The following is a 14,881-nucleotide window of genomic DNA, read 5'->3' as shown; positions in this document are numbered from 1 at the left end:
CATGGTAAAATAGAGCTGAGTCAGCAGGCTTCATCAAGAGGAGGTCATGCTTGACGAATGTTAGAATTCTTTGACGAGATAACAAGCAAGTTAGACAAAGGAGAGCCAGTGAATGTAAGTAAGATGGGAGCCCATAGTGTTTGGGACAAGATAGTTGCATGGATAGAGGATTGGCTGACTGACAGAAAACGTCGAGTGGGAATAAACTCATCTTTTTCAGAATGGAAGCCAGTGACTAGTGGAATTCTGCAGAATGTATTGCTGAGACTATATAAAGCTCTAGTCAGGTTACATTTTGGAATATTGTAAGCAGTTTTGGAATCCTATCTGAGAAAGGATGTATTTCGATCCTATCTAAGGAAAGTTGTACTGGTATTTAAGGGGATCTGGAGGAGGTTTACAAGAAAGGGGATGAAGGGCTTGTCATCAAAGGGATGATTGAGATCTCTGCATCGGAACTAAGGATGAAGGAAAATCTGACTGAAACTTGTAGAACACTGAGAGGCTTGGATTGAGTGGACATAGAGAAGATGTTTCCACTGGTGGGAAAAACTGGGACCCAAAGGCACAACCTTAGAGTGAAGACATGACCCTTTAGAACTGAGTTGAGGAATTTCTTTAGCCAGAGGGTAGTGAATCTGTGGGGGAAGTCTCACTAACTTTATTGAGTTTTTTGAAGAAGTAACAAAGAGGACTGATGAGGCCAGGGCAGTGGACCTGACCTATATGGACTTCAGTAAGGTGTTTGATAAGGTTCCTCATGGTAGACTGGTTAGGAAGGTTAGATCATTTGAAATACTGAGAGAATTAGCCACTTGACTGGCTTGAAGGTGGAAGGCAGGGAGTGATGGTGGAGAGTTGAGTTTCAGACTGGAGGCTAGTGACCAGTGGTATGTCACAAGGATCAGTGCTGGGTGCACTGCTTTTTATAAATGATTTGGATGTGAACAAAGGAGATATGGCTGGTTTGCAGAAGACACCAAAATTGGAAGTGTAGTGAACAGTGAAAAAGGATACCTGGGACTACAACAGGACCTTGATCAAATGGGTCAATGTGCCGAGGAGTGGCAGATGGAGTTTAATTTTGATAAATGTGAGGTGCTGAATTTTGGAAAGGCAAATCAGGGCAGGAGTTCTACACTTAATGATATGGTCCTGGTGAGTATTGCTGAACAAATAGATCTTGGAGTGCAGGTCCATAGTTCCTTGAAAGTGGAGTCCCAAGTAGACAGGGTAGTGAAGAAGGTGTTTGGTATGCTTTCCTTTATTGGTCAACGCATTGAGTATAGGAGTTGGGAGATCATGTTGTGACTGTACAGGACATTGGTTCGGCCACATTTGAAATATTGTGTGCAATTCTGGTCTCCCTGTTATAGGAAGGATGTTGTGAAACTTGAAAGGGTTCAGAATGTTGCCAGGGTTGGAGGGTTTGAGCTACAGACTAGGGCTATTCTTCCTGGAGTATCCAGGTGACCTTATGGAGGTTCATAAAATCATGAAGGCCATGGATAGAGTGAATAGCCAAGATCTTTTCTGTGGGGGTGGGGGGAGTCCAAAATTAGAGGGCATAGGTTTAAAATGAGAGGGGAAAGATTAAAAAGGATGTAACAGCCAACTTTTCCACGCAGAGGGTGGTGTGTATATAGCTGCCAGAGGAAGTGATGGAGACTGGTACAATTACAACATTTAAAAGGCATCTGGCTGGGTATATGAATAAGAAGGGTTCAGAGGAATATGGGCCAAATGCTGGCAAATAGGACTGGATGAGTTTAGGACATATGGTTGGCATGGATGCGTTGGACCGCAGGGTCTATTTCCGTGCAGTACATCTCTATGTCTCTAACTCATTGCCACAGAAGGTTGCGGAGGCCATGCCACTGAGTATATTTAAGACAGAGAATCATAGGTTCTTGATTAGTAAAGGGGTTCAAAAGTTACAGGAGAAAGCAGGAGAATGGATTTGAGAAATATAGCAGCCACGATTGAATGGCAGAGCAGACTCAATGGGCCAAATGGCCTAATTCTGCTCCTGTAATTATAGTCTTGTGTGTAAGTTGAATGCAGCTGATCCCATACAGACCGATGACCAAACCTTCTGTTCTATATGACTTAGTCATCCTCAGTACTATGTCATTCCCTACACAGCTGGGTCGCAGTGACATTAAGTTCAGAGACAGAAATTTTAAATTATATTTAATCTGCTACCTATTCCCTTACTCAAATCACAAGTCCAATTTTTTTTTCTTTGAGAGTCTGCAGGTTTGCTAATTCAATGAGAAAGCATACTGGGAGATCGGAGTCCCAGGAACTGGCTCACAGATGAGCAGGGCTAAAAGCACTAGACTCTAACTATGATTGACATCAGATATGACATTGAAACAGTACTCGTAATCATTAATAGGTGAACATGTTTACACAGCTGGGTAAAATTAATTAATTAATTTATTTAACAAAAGCGTAATCCTGTTTGTCATTAAATGCATTATGTCTTTGGTAAATTAGCAGAGGATCTTCATACAACGAGGTTCAGTATTATTGCAGTACACTGTGATCTGTACGCTCATCCACTTCTACTTGAATGACAAGTATCTACTAACTTTTGATTATTTCTCATTTGTTAAAAGCCAAATTCCTCTTGTTAATTTCACAACCTGCTTTTTCTCAGTGTGTAATCATAACTGTGTTGAATGTTGATTGTCTTAAATGGAAAATCATTGGAATACTTTCCAAGTGTTCTTAGGAATACAGTTGGCAATGATACAATTCAAACTGAAATATGATCATAACACTGCAAAATAATGACTGCAATCCTTGCACAGATCAACAATATGAAAAAGTTACACTGCTCTCTTCTAGACTCTCCCTTTCCAGAAATGGTAAAAAAAATTAGCTTATGAACCCAACAAAATGAAGAAACAAGGAAGGCGATATTGAACCTGACTGTGAAAAGGAGCAAGATTCTGACAAGAGACACTATAATTAGGTAAAACATTTTTAAACTCTGACACTGATTGGCACAATTATTACAGAGAGTTAATTCCCTACACATCAGGCCTTACTGGGTTATTATGGAGTCTGGAAGTACATTCATTGATAGTTGTGATGACAGAGAATTGTGATGTCAGAATAAGCATCACTTATTCCCCCCCAGCGGAGAATTTGAGTTGTATTAGCCATGATCATGTACCAGTGATCTCAGCTGCAGGTAGCAAATACTACAACAAAACAATTGGACTAGAGGGAGATGAAAATAAATAAACAGCCCTTTATAAAGTTAAGGATTGAGGATGCATGGCAGAGTTCAACATTAAAACGAGGAGGGCTTCAGATTCTAAATCAGAGACAATCAGAGACCATTACCCATAAAATCAACAAGAGGAGGAAGAAGGAAATAAGGAAGAGTCCATTAATTGAGAAACTAAACTGAAGGATTCAAGAACTGCTGACAATAGCAAAAAGAAGAAGAGTATAGGGAACTATGGAAAGCAGCAACATGGTTTTACCATGAGTGTTACTGCTATTATTATTCTTGTAGCAGTGACCATAGTAGCAGCAGTATGCATATGACCCAGACTATTTGTAAGACTGATATTTTATAACTTCATAAATAGTTAGTGTTATTCATAAACTTCAAGATATCTGCCTAAACAAATCTTCATGTATATATGTTACAAGGGCTCAAGGAACGCTGAAATCATATGATACTGACAATAGTGTTATGCCCAAGAAAATATGTAATGATGGCATTTAGTGGTGACGGCTAGTTAGTGGCAGCTAATTGGTTTGAAAAGCTGAAATCAAGCCAGTGTTGACTGAAATTGTCCCAAACTTTAAGCTAGACTTCTAAATCTTGGAAAATTTTGTCAGGACCTCTGAAATTCCTGAGGAATTACTTTTAAATCCTTCATTTCTCAAGACAATTAGAAATTTGACTACCTGCTTTTCCCCTCATTAACTATTTGTTGATCCATGAAGCAAACATTTATTTTAAATAACTGGAACTCTGACAGGATATCATTGAGGAAAAAAGCAGGAAGTCAAACTCCAAAAGGCTACAATGTTGTGTTCAGCTCAGATCATGCATAGTTGTTATGAGCAATGGTCGAGTCTTGCAAAGAAATAAATGACACATATGAACTGCATATAATCAACCATTCATCAAAAAGGATGAAGACTCAGATACTGAAAGTACATCATTAGTCCCAGAATTCAGCCACACAATTATAATAAATGACACATATCCATCTGTCATGACAGACAGCATGTTGCAGAGTGATGCTGCACATTCAAGTCATGATAATTGTATAAGGATTAGAACTGGTTATGTCATACATCCACTGAAGTGTGAGCTTCATGTGTGAAGATAACAAATCTGTATCCATCCTTCTAGCTGTTTATCAGGTCTGAAGAAAAGGTGGGGGGGGGGGGGTATATTTTTATATAGATTTCAAATCAGACAGGTACCTTCAAGACAGTTGACATCACAACATTTGGCCTTCCAGTACACAGAGTGTAAGTCTGAGATAACAGTGAAATGTACATAGTGTGGTTAATAAACTTCAAGACATCAGTCTCAACAAGAACACAGTTTTTGTGATGTCTGTTAGAGATGTGTAACACATAGGGAAAGCTCATATTATATCATATTGCAGTGTTGCAGTCCAAGAAGTCAAGTCAGCCCCTGCCATGTTAAGAATAGCCAGTGGCTTATTCCAGGATGTGGATTTCTGTTTATTCCCTTGATTTTGATTTAACAGACATTTTTGTGCAGGAGAATAAGTGGTTTATATGGAATTAATAGAAAATATTGTTCATAATAGAGGTCTTTTCATTCAGCATTGTGTAATGCAAGTTAATTTTTTCCTTTTAAAAATCATAGACATTTCAGTCCAGTAAAAAGCTATAGAACAACAGATGAGAAGAATTAAATGGACAATGTGAGCTGAATGTTCCTGTTTCTTTCCAAAGTGCCCTTTTATTTAAGCTTCTGTTCAAACATAATAACAAGTGAAAGAAGCCAAGCTCTTGGTGATACTATTGTACATGACTGTGTAAATGGGAGTATGGCTTCAGTTTCCTGACTGATCAGAGACATTACTGCACAGCACAAAAGGTTCCAGAGGAAAGTTTCAATGATTTACAAGTTAAGAAACAGGAGTGCAGAAGTAAATCCCATCTAGAAAAGATAAGGAAATATCAGTGAACTACACCCTGAAAAACTGTAAACTAATTTAAGTTCGCCAAGACTTTTTAGCCACTGAAAAAGATAACTTTAGAGTCAATGATAAGTATTGTCTTAATGTCATAATTTTTAAATAGGAACAGAGTCCTCTGTGGGAGCCTTATGTCACCAGGATTAAATTGTGACCATTTCACTCACAGATGCTGTACATAATAAGCCTGTTAGGGTCTCTTATGGCGCAGTGGTACTTCTGAGTCAGAAAACTTGGGTTCAAGTCCCAACTGCTCCAGAAATGCATCATAGCATCTCTGAACTGGTTGATTAGAAAATATTTAGAGGGCTCTCATAATGCACTGGTAGTGTCCCTAACACTGAAGCAGGAGGCCTGGGTTCGAGTCCAACACGCTCCACAAATGTGGAATACCATGTCTTTACAGATGGATTAGAAAATATCTAGCCCAAGTTTGATTGCGATATGTGTCAGTGTTTTAACTATTTTGTTGTCATTTCATCAATTACATTAAATTAGGCAGTAGATATAAAGATGGCTGAGTAGATTGAACTTGCATTTAAAGCTATTGTTCTAAAAAAAAAGTCAGATATTTGAGTAACGACACAAAGATACTCATGTGAATGTTATCTGTCAGTATGGATTGTATATTGATAGTCTGTTCTGACATGGGTTTTGGCACTCAAATTGATTTTTATCGGTGTGTGCTCCTACAAATATATGTCCTTTTAAAGCTTTCTGTTTATTAAAAAATAAACTCATCATGGGATCTTTGACTAAGCATAACATTCTCACATTCAGACCCTTTTTCTAAGACACCATGGCCCCTGTGTTTTTCCTGTTGTATTCAGGTTTTTTTCTGGTCATTTCATTTAACTGTGCACACAAATGCTTAGCATATCAAGTACACACATAATGAGGGCGGTGGGGGGAAGTGATTCATTCATGTTACCCTGCTTTAAAACCACACAACACAGACTACATTGATTCCCTGGGGCAGGCAGCACACACAGGCCACCACCTCTACAGTGAGTGTGCATTGTCTCAATGATATCAATGGAGAAATCTTACACCCTGTGTGAGGAATTGCTACTGAAATAATCTTTTCACCAACAGCTTCAATTCTTTCTGCCTTGGTTTTGAGAGCAGCCCTGTGGATCTCTGGGATTATAGCAAACTTTATTTTTATTACTGCTATAAACCTTGGGGCTAGGATTGCGCCTTTCTCTTCCTCTTCGTTGTTTGACTATAACAGGACTTTTAACAAGATATTGTTGCTAATTCAATGACTGCAACTGTTTGCATGCTATGACAGTAAAAGACACAGTCAAATTCCATTGTAGATTTTCTTAAAAAGTAAACAGGATATTTATTGTAATTAATCCCAAGTCTAAATAAACCTCTGAGTTTCATGTACACATGCACTCGAAGTTCACTCACACACACATACCACACGTTCAGGTAAAATGAGTAGGAGAACAAATTAAGTAAGTTTGTTAGAATCCCATAAAAATATTAAAGGTAAATAGTTCTTGTAGATTGATGAACCTGGATTGTTCCAGGCAGGACTCTGTGTTCTCTTGGCATTGAGGCCAGGATTGGACGATATTGATGGTCAATTTATCTTTTCTTCTAGAGCCCGCAGCTGCTGGGTTTATTTTTAATAACTCTGTTTTTGTTGTGTGGATGGTCAAATAGCAAACAGGGCTTGAGCACATTTGTTTTCAGCCTCTTCTGTTCTCATTTCTGTTCTGACGAAATGAACTTCTTCAACAAATCTGGCCCATCACGTGATCCACACTCCCCAACTGACCAGTCGCCCAGATACATCTATGATTTGTGGATTCCAAGTCCATGGTTTCAATTTGATAAGGTTATAGTTGAATGAGTTATTTTTTGGCAGGAGTTCAGTGCCAGAGGTGCTTTTACTTAAGGCACAGTCCCCACCCAGGTGAAAACACCTAGTGATTAGATGTCCTGTGAAGAGTTAGGAGATGACCCAATTCACACTTCTTTAAAGTAATTATTTTTTTCTTCTGAGGCTTTCCAGACAAATTGATTTCACTTAATGTCTTTGAAATGTGTCAGGTACAATCATGAAGATGTTAAATCATCTTATAAACTGTTATCTTAGCTGACCAGAATGACGTTTCGATCTTGTAAAACTCAATCTATGGTTTTCTGCCAGTTAATATACAAAGCCATTTTTGACAGAAAGCGTGGCTTTGTAACAGTACATTTAGGAATTTGTTATCTGAAATATGTACTGTTTATTGTCACAAAGCCTTCCTGTTAATCTCTCTACAGCTGCTTGCTATTTTTAGTTAGTGTAATACTGTACTTATTCCAACTGCTATTTCTGTTTTCTTTCTTTTTGGGTTTTCCACTCTGCATATTTTTCTCCTCTGACATTTCAATTGCTTTGATTTAGTACCCCTTTTGTGTACTTGTTTATTTCAGATTCCAGCCCCCCCCCCCTTCCCCATTTAACTTATTTTACATTTTCTATGGGATGAAATAATTCAACAGCTTCTGACGTGTAAATGAGAGAAGACCTTTCAGCCCTTCAGTTCTGCTCCACCGTTCAGTTCGAACAAGGCAGGTCTCTGCCTGGTCTTTATTTCCTGCCTTAATTCTCTTACCTAGCAGATATCTATTGATAACAGTTTCCTACCAGACATTGTCAAAGATTAATTTTCCAGACTTGGTCATATTGTTAGGATGTGCTGCTCAGCAAAGTATAGGCAGTTCTCTGCAAGAAAGGTGCAACATTTGGTGGAAAATTGCTATCCCAAACTCCACACAATGGTCCAATCCAAATAATTCCTTCAAGACAAAATGGTTGATATTATTTCTCTGTGTGAAGCCACTCAAAAGGTTTCATCCCTTGAAAACTGCAGCATCAGGCAATTTGGCTCAACACATCCACACCGACCGTCTGAGGGGTAACCCACCCAGACCCATTCCCCTACCCTATATTTAGCCCTGACAAATGCACCTAACACTATGGGCAATTTAGCATGGCCAATTCGCCTAACCTGCACATCTTTCGATTATGGGAGGAAACTGGAGCACCCAGAGGAAACCCACAGAGACACGGGGAGAATGTCCAAACTCCACACAGTCACCCGAGGCTGGAATTGAGTCAGCAATGCTAACCACTGAGCCACCGTGCCTTTAGACAAAAAACATTTTGTATGTACATTTGTAAGAGTTTCATTACTTCCTTCAAGGGTTTTGAATTTCAGATTGTGGTGAAAAGTGTGTAATCTATACATATATGATGTATAAAGGTTTGAAATTTGGGTGGATTACATTGCAAGTGATTGAATGTCTTGCCAGTTGCCAAGTTGGCCTACCTTGGCAAGTGCAGTGTGGTTTGGACCTGGAGAAGACATGGCTGAAAAAAAAATGTGGGTGGCTAAGACCTTATAAGGAATGCTCTAATTCGGTCCAGTTAAGGAGGGAAACCTGCCAGGCTGGTGACTTCACAAGGGTATTTACTGCCACAGCTTAATCCAACTCTGCACCCGTGACTAGGAAAATTGCGATGGGGACAAGGGCATGTTGGTCACTGGCAAGCAGGCCACCCCCTAGATTTTAGGTACCCTCACCACCTTGAAACCTGCCAGCGTGAGAAGTGTTAAAATCCCAGTCCTGGGTATGTAACAATAAGATATAACATTTTAAATATATAGAGTTTTTGATTGTGTTTCAAACATTTAAAGGTTTTGACTGAACTCAAAGCAATAACGTTGATAGAGAACTTAAAAGAATTTGCACTAAATGGCAAGATGGGGAACTATGCCTGTCCTTGGCTCAATTCCCAATAACAGCAAAAAAAGTTGCTTTTTGATGGCTCCTAATTTTGAATGGATGCCCTATGAGTTGAGTCCAGATATTGCAGCTGAGGAAGGACATGAGCTACCATTGCCTGTTCCTGTTCACTTACTTAGAGACAAAAAAACTTCAGATGCTGGAACCCAAGGTAGACAGACAGGAGGCTGGAAGAACACAGCAAGCCAGGCAGCATCAGGAGGTGGAGAAGTCAATGTTTTTGGGTGTAACCCTTCTTCAGGACTGCCTGAAGGGTTAGACCTGAAACGTCGACTTCTCCATCTTCTGACACTGCCAGGCTTGCTATGTTCTCCCAGCCTCCTACTTGTCTACCTATTCGCTTACTGTCTCTCACCTGGTAAACAAATGATCAAAATCCCTGGAATGAAAATTACTGAGTTCATTCTTGCTGCAGAAGGACTGAATGACATATGGTGTGGTGAAACCTGCAGAGGGCTGTTGGGTTTACCAGTAAAGAGAGTGGATATTATTTACAACAAGGGAAAATGAATACATGTGAGGAATGAAACAAAAGTGAGAAATAGATAGATGCCTTATCCCTTTGTTGTGAGAAAATATAATCTTGGTCTGCTTTCATAGGCACTTGGGTTCCAACAGGTCACTTGAAAATATCCAAATGGTTTAGAAATAGGATGCTGTCCTCCAGTTTGTTTATTGTCGTATTATACACTTTCCAGTAACGCATGTGAAGAATGAGCTTCAAGATGTTAGAGGAGCACTGATAAAATGAGGATCAAGTTCCCACTCTACATCCTAGCATTTATACAAGTAAATGAACATGCATTGTGCAGATACTATTCAAGATTGATTTACGGGCTTCACTTCTAAAGAAAGTATTGTGACAACAATATAAATCTGCATGGCAGTCTTAATGCAGTACAGGCTTGTGTGTGAAACTTGGAAAGAGGAGACAATACTCTTTATTTTAAAAGGGCAGGAGAAAGCCCTGCCATGCAAACTATGCCCATCTATTAGATCTAGTGCAGTGCAATACTGGCCAGTCCTACCTTGGCAGCTGACACCATGTTGTTAAACCTCTTCCTCATCTGCTCCAATGTTCTTTGGCTATCAGATAGAGAATTAATTCTGTCCACCACCAATCAGGCTGGATAGAACTCCTGCCTGGGAGACTGCCCAAGCTTCCCAAAACAAAATAACTCCTTTGGTGTACTTCTTTTATAAGCATGTCACAAGTAGTATCGCAGATTAACATGCTTTGCACACTAACTGTTATCCTGAACTAAGAAGCACCTTTCAAACAGGAGTTAGACTAACAGCTCGATGATATTTCTTCCTTCCTCTCCCACCTCCTGCAATTTAATATCCAAACAGAAAATAGTTAGGCTTCATTGGGTTGAATTTATGAATTGTAGTGCTGTGACAAGAGAGTTTTTTCCTGTAGTATATTTGTTCACAATTAGTTATTTTCCACAGAGAAAAATGCTCTACTGTCAGAGATATTGAAGTCAACCATTTAATAAATAACAGACAATGATCAGCAATCTTGCTAATATGTGGTTAATGGGCAAAAATCCCTCACTTGCATTTTCTTTAAAATAAAGGCTGTTAGGCTCAGAATTCATTCCTGAAGAAGGGCTTGTGCCCGAGACGTTGATTCTCCTGTTGCCTGGATGCTGCCTGGCCTGCTGCGCTTTTCCAGCAACACATTTTCAGCTCTGATCTCCAGCATCTGCAGTCCTCACTTTCTCCTCAGAATTCAGATGGCAAATCAAGGGTTACAGGGAAATGGCAGGAAAGTAGATGTGACAGATGTTGGATCAGCCATGAAATGTATCCTGGAAGAACTAGCAAAGGTGGAAGCTGTACAACCATTATCATTATAAATATGTTAAATATGTGTTGAATTCAACTTTTTAAAGTTGAATAATGACGATGGCATTTTGTTATTCCTTTGTCAAATGGAAACAAAGAAATAATTTCTATTTGTATGCACTTTTCATAACCTCAGAGTATCCCAAACCATTTTACAGACAATGATAAGAAGAGTAGGCATTGTTGCAATGTATGGAAAATCGACGTTTCAGGCAGGACCTTTCATCAGGCTCCTGCCTGAAACATCGATTCTCCTGCTCCTCGGATGCTGCCTGACCTGCTGTGCTTTTCCAGCACCACACTCTCGACTCTGATCTCCAGCATCTGCAGTCTTCACTTTCTCCTAGATTAAAACCTCATTTGCACAGTTCTGAAATGCAGAGCATGTACTTTAGCTTTGTTCATCCAACCGTGAAATTGAAAGGTGCGGGGGTGGGAATAAAGGTAACTTCAGTTTCGTTTAAAGCGAAGGCAAGCGTTATGTTAGGAGCACTTCAAAGTTGTCTTTTAAATGTTTTGAAAATCTTACCCACTAACCCTCACCACAAAATTGGTACAAAATCCAGAAAAAAACCCAACGTTTTACAATTAAATGTTTTAATTGCAGCATTAAAATATCACATTGCAAACATGTTACCATTTATATATGGTCTCGTATGCGCAGTGTTGGAGAGCTGTATCCCTAGATCAACACTCCATAAAAGGTGAGTTAAGATAAGCAACCGCGGGTAGGCAAGCCAAGCTGGACAAAAGTGAGGGCTGCAGATGCTGGAAACCAGAGTTTAGATCAGTGTGGTGCTGGAAAAGCACAGCAGGTCAGGCAGCATCCGAGGAGCAGGAAAATCGACATTTCGGGCAAAAGCCCTTCATCAGCTGATGCTGCCTGACCTGCTGTGCTTTTCCAGCACCACTCTGATCTAAACAAAGCCAAGCTGGAATTTGAAAAGGCGGCAAATTGTGGGATGAAAGGAAGCCTGACCACAATGATGCAAATTTGACACTTTAACCCCACCCGGTAAATGTTGCCATTTGTTTAATCCCAGTTCGTTTTGTGGTTAACCACTTCAGGGTGTAGATAAGTTTATTTCAGTGCAGGCATCTTTGTGGTACACTGGGGTCCTGAGAGCAAAGGGAGGGGGTTTATCAGCTTCTTTGTTCAATCTTTCCTCGGCAATGAAATGGAGCAGTGAATAATAATGTGCTGGGAGATAGACGGCGCTCAGTCGCAAACTGCAAACTCAAACCTCACCGCGCACTCCAGCCGACATTCGCCTTGTACCTGGTCCAGTGGCCCTGGTTTTAACATTTTAACCCTTTGAGGACAGCAGCAGCATTTTCTGTCCCCGGGGTCTCGCCGGGCTCCAGCATTGGCTCTTCACTCCAAAGCACTGTCGATGGTGTCTGTCCGTTTTTCTACTTACTCTTCACCATGTCTGTCATTCAGAATTTACAGAGAGTAATTTCTGCAGATGCTATACGAAAGAAAAAAGGTGCGTGGCAGCATTTTCGAGCTCTCAAAGGGTTAAAGTCTGAAGGAAATCTGTGGAGTTTATTGTGTTTGTCTTTTTATCTGATTTACGTTGCCCGCGTTAGTTGAATTATATGGAGATTTAGTACTTCTTACTATGGATATGGGAGTGACTTTTCACCCTTTTAATTGATTTGTAATGATGAATGAGCAGAATCCTTTCCTTTACCTATTGTAGGACTACCCTAAGGAAGGGTTTCATCACAGGAAGTGTTCATGAAAATCTAAGATCAGCAGCTTTGTTCCCTTGTGCAGCAAAACACTGGAGTGAATGTGAGGTGCCTCTCCTGACTGGCCAGCCATCCTGGATACAATCGGATGTCGGGTCCACAGTTCCTACTTAACACTGGTTTGGGGGACAGGCGGAACTGAGTTGTGGCCGCTGCTGCCTGGGGTTTTCTGTGGCTTCGTTTCTCACTTTCTAGCAAACTCGTGCAAGCGGCGCACTTCCCAAACAGGAAAGCCGTCCCCGTCGTCTGCAGCGTGTTGTCTTCGAGATCTTCAGTCTTATGTTGGTGCCATGGAATTCTTTTAACAACATTCCCTGCTGTTCTGAACCTCAGATCTGCACCCGGCTTCCTGCTAAATATTACAGTCATGACTAAAGTGGCAATGTCTTAATTAGGAAGGTGCATGTCAAAAATTCTTTGGTCGGGAGGCAGAACTGCAATGATTCACTTTCACTGAAATGATATTAATATACAAGCGATGAGATGATTTGTAGTTACTACTTTTTCGTTGTGAATTTTGTAATGCTGCTACTTTATGCTTCTACATGGGACCACACATAGTCAATTGCCACTGGGCTCATAGATTCCCTCACCTTGAGCTGCTGTGGATTTTTACTGGGATCTTCTGAGCAGAGCTTTCATAAAAGCGCAGCATAGCTTTAAGAATTCTGTCAGAGTGGAGTTTACAGTCAGGGGAATTCAGGACCTGCACCCCTTTTATGACATTAGCAACGTTATATTGAGTATGGCAACTCACCACTACCTTCTCAAGGGTCATTGGGGATAGGAAATAAATGTTGGTCCCGCCCATATCCTATGCATGAATTACAAAGAAAATAAGAGTGCAGAATCAGAAGGATGTTGTGAAACTTGAAAGGATTCAGGAAAGATCTACAAGGATGTTGCCAGGGTTTGAGGATTTGAGCTACAGGGAGCAGTTGAATAGGCTGGGACTGTTTTTCCCTAGAGCGTTGGAGGTTGAGGGGTGACCTCATAGAGGTTTATAAAATCGTGAGGGGCATGGATAGGGTAAATAGGCGAGATCTTTTCCCTAGGGTGGAGGAGTCCAGAACTAGAGGGCATAGGTTTAGGGTGAGACAGGTAAGATTTAAATGGGACCTAAGAGGCAATGTTTTCACATGGAAGAATGAGCATATATGAAATGAGCTGCCAGGGGGAAATTGGTGGCGGCTGATACAATTACAGAATTTAAAAGAATCTGGATGGGTATATGAATAGAGTTTATAGGAATATAGGCCAAGTGCTGGTAAATGGGACTAGATTATTTTAGGATATCTGGTCAGCATGGACAAGTTGGACCAAAGTTTTTGTTTCCGTGCTGTACATCTCTACGACTCTGACTGTCAGTGAGTAGATCAAAGAGTGAATATATAGATGAGTGAGTGGTAGCAGAAGGATGAGTTGGTAGGGTGCAAGGTGGGCAGGGATGGGTGATTGGTTGAGGTGGGTGTGCACCTCGTGGCGGGGGGGGGGGGGGGGGGAATTTGCCAATGGGTGAGGTGGGTCAGCAAATACTTGGGTGAGTTGAGTAAGTGGGTGATGTTATAACAACAATGAGAAGGTCATTGTTGTCCTCTTGTTACAATAAAATGTCATTGATGCCTTGTGGTTGGAGTAGAGTACAGTCACCAATCCTCTTTCCAGTGCTAATCTAAGGGGCAATTCAGCAATTTGTGATGGAGAATAGACAATAATAAATCTTAGCCGAAGAGACCTTTTGTTTTTGAGAACAAAATGTTGTTCCAACTCAGTAACTATACACAGTTTACATTAACTCTTGGGCGTTTTAACTATTTCTAACCAGAGGGAAAAAAAGACCCATATGTCTCCATCAGGAGATCGTAAAAGAGTCGCAGATGTCCACTTTTATAGATACAATTTCCAGATGATGTCATTATAACTGCTTATCTCTACATGGTGATATTGAAAGAATGTATATGGAGGATTCATGAGGCATGAATTATAAAAGGATGATAAGAGATATGAGGTACATGGTGAATTGTGGGGGAGCGTGGAGTGAACATGTGAGATATGGGGCAAGGGAGAGCAACATGAGGCCAGACAAACATGACTACAATTGAGTTGGTGTCTCAATGAATAAAGGCAGTCCTTCTGGCCTCCCTATCTCATATACAGTTTGCCTTCAATGTTACTTGGGCTACCACTGAAGGCAATAGGCTGACCTCCATCTCGCCCACATCCTGACATCTCACTGGAAT

General features: G+C 40.5%; 1 protein-coding gene across 2 annotated transcripts in view; it reads left to right on the top strand.

Annotated features, from left to right (window-relative positions):
- Positions 1-14,881, top strand: part of LOC122555793 (serine/threonine-protein phosphatase 2A regulatory subunit B'' subunit alpha) — a 183,455-nt gene that overhangs the window by 89,088 nt on the left and 79,486 nt on the right. The window lies entirely within an intron of this gene.

Source organism: Chiloscyllium plagiosum, unplaced genomic scaffold (genome assembly GCF_037043375.1).
Source record: "Chiloscyllium plagiosum isolate Xiang-an unplaced genomic scaffold, Cpla_swu_hap1 HiC_scaffold_13, whole genome shotgun sequence".
Classification (NCBI taxonomy): domain Eukaryota; kingdom Metazoa; phylum Chordata; class Chondrichthyes; order Orectolobiformes; family Hemiscylliidae; genus Chiloscyllium; species Chiloscyllium plagiosum.
The sequence above is the reverse complement of the archived record's forward strand: the minus strand, read 5'-3'. Positions and strand labels throughout refer to the sequence as shown.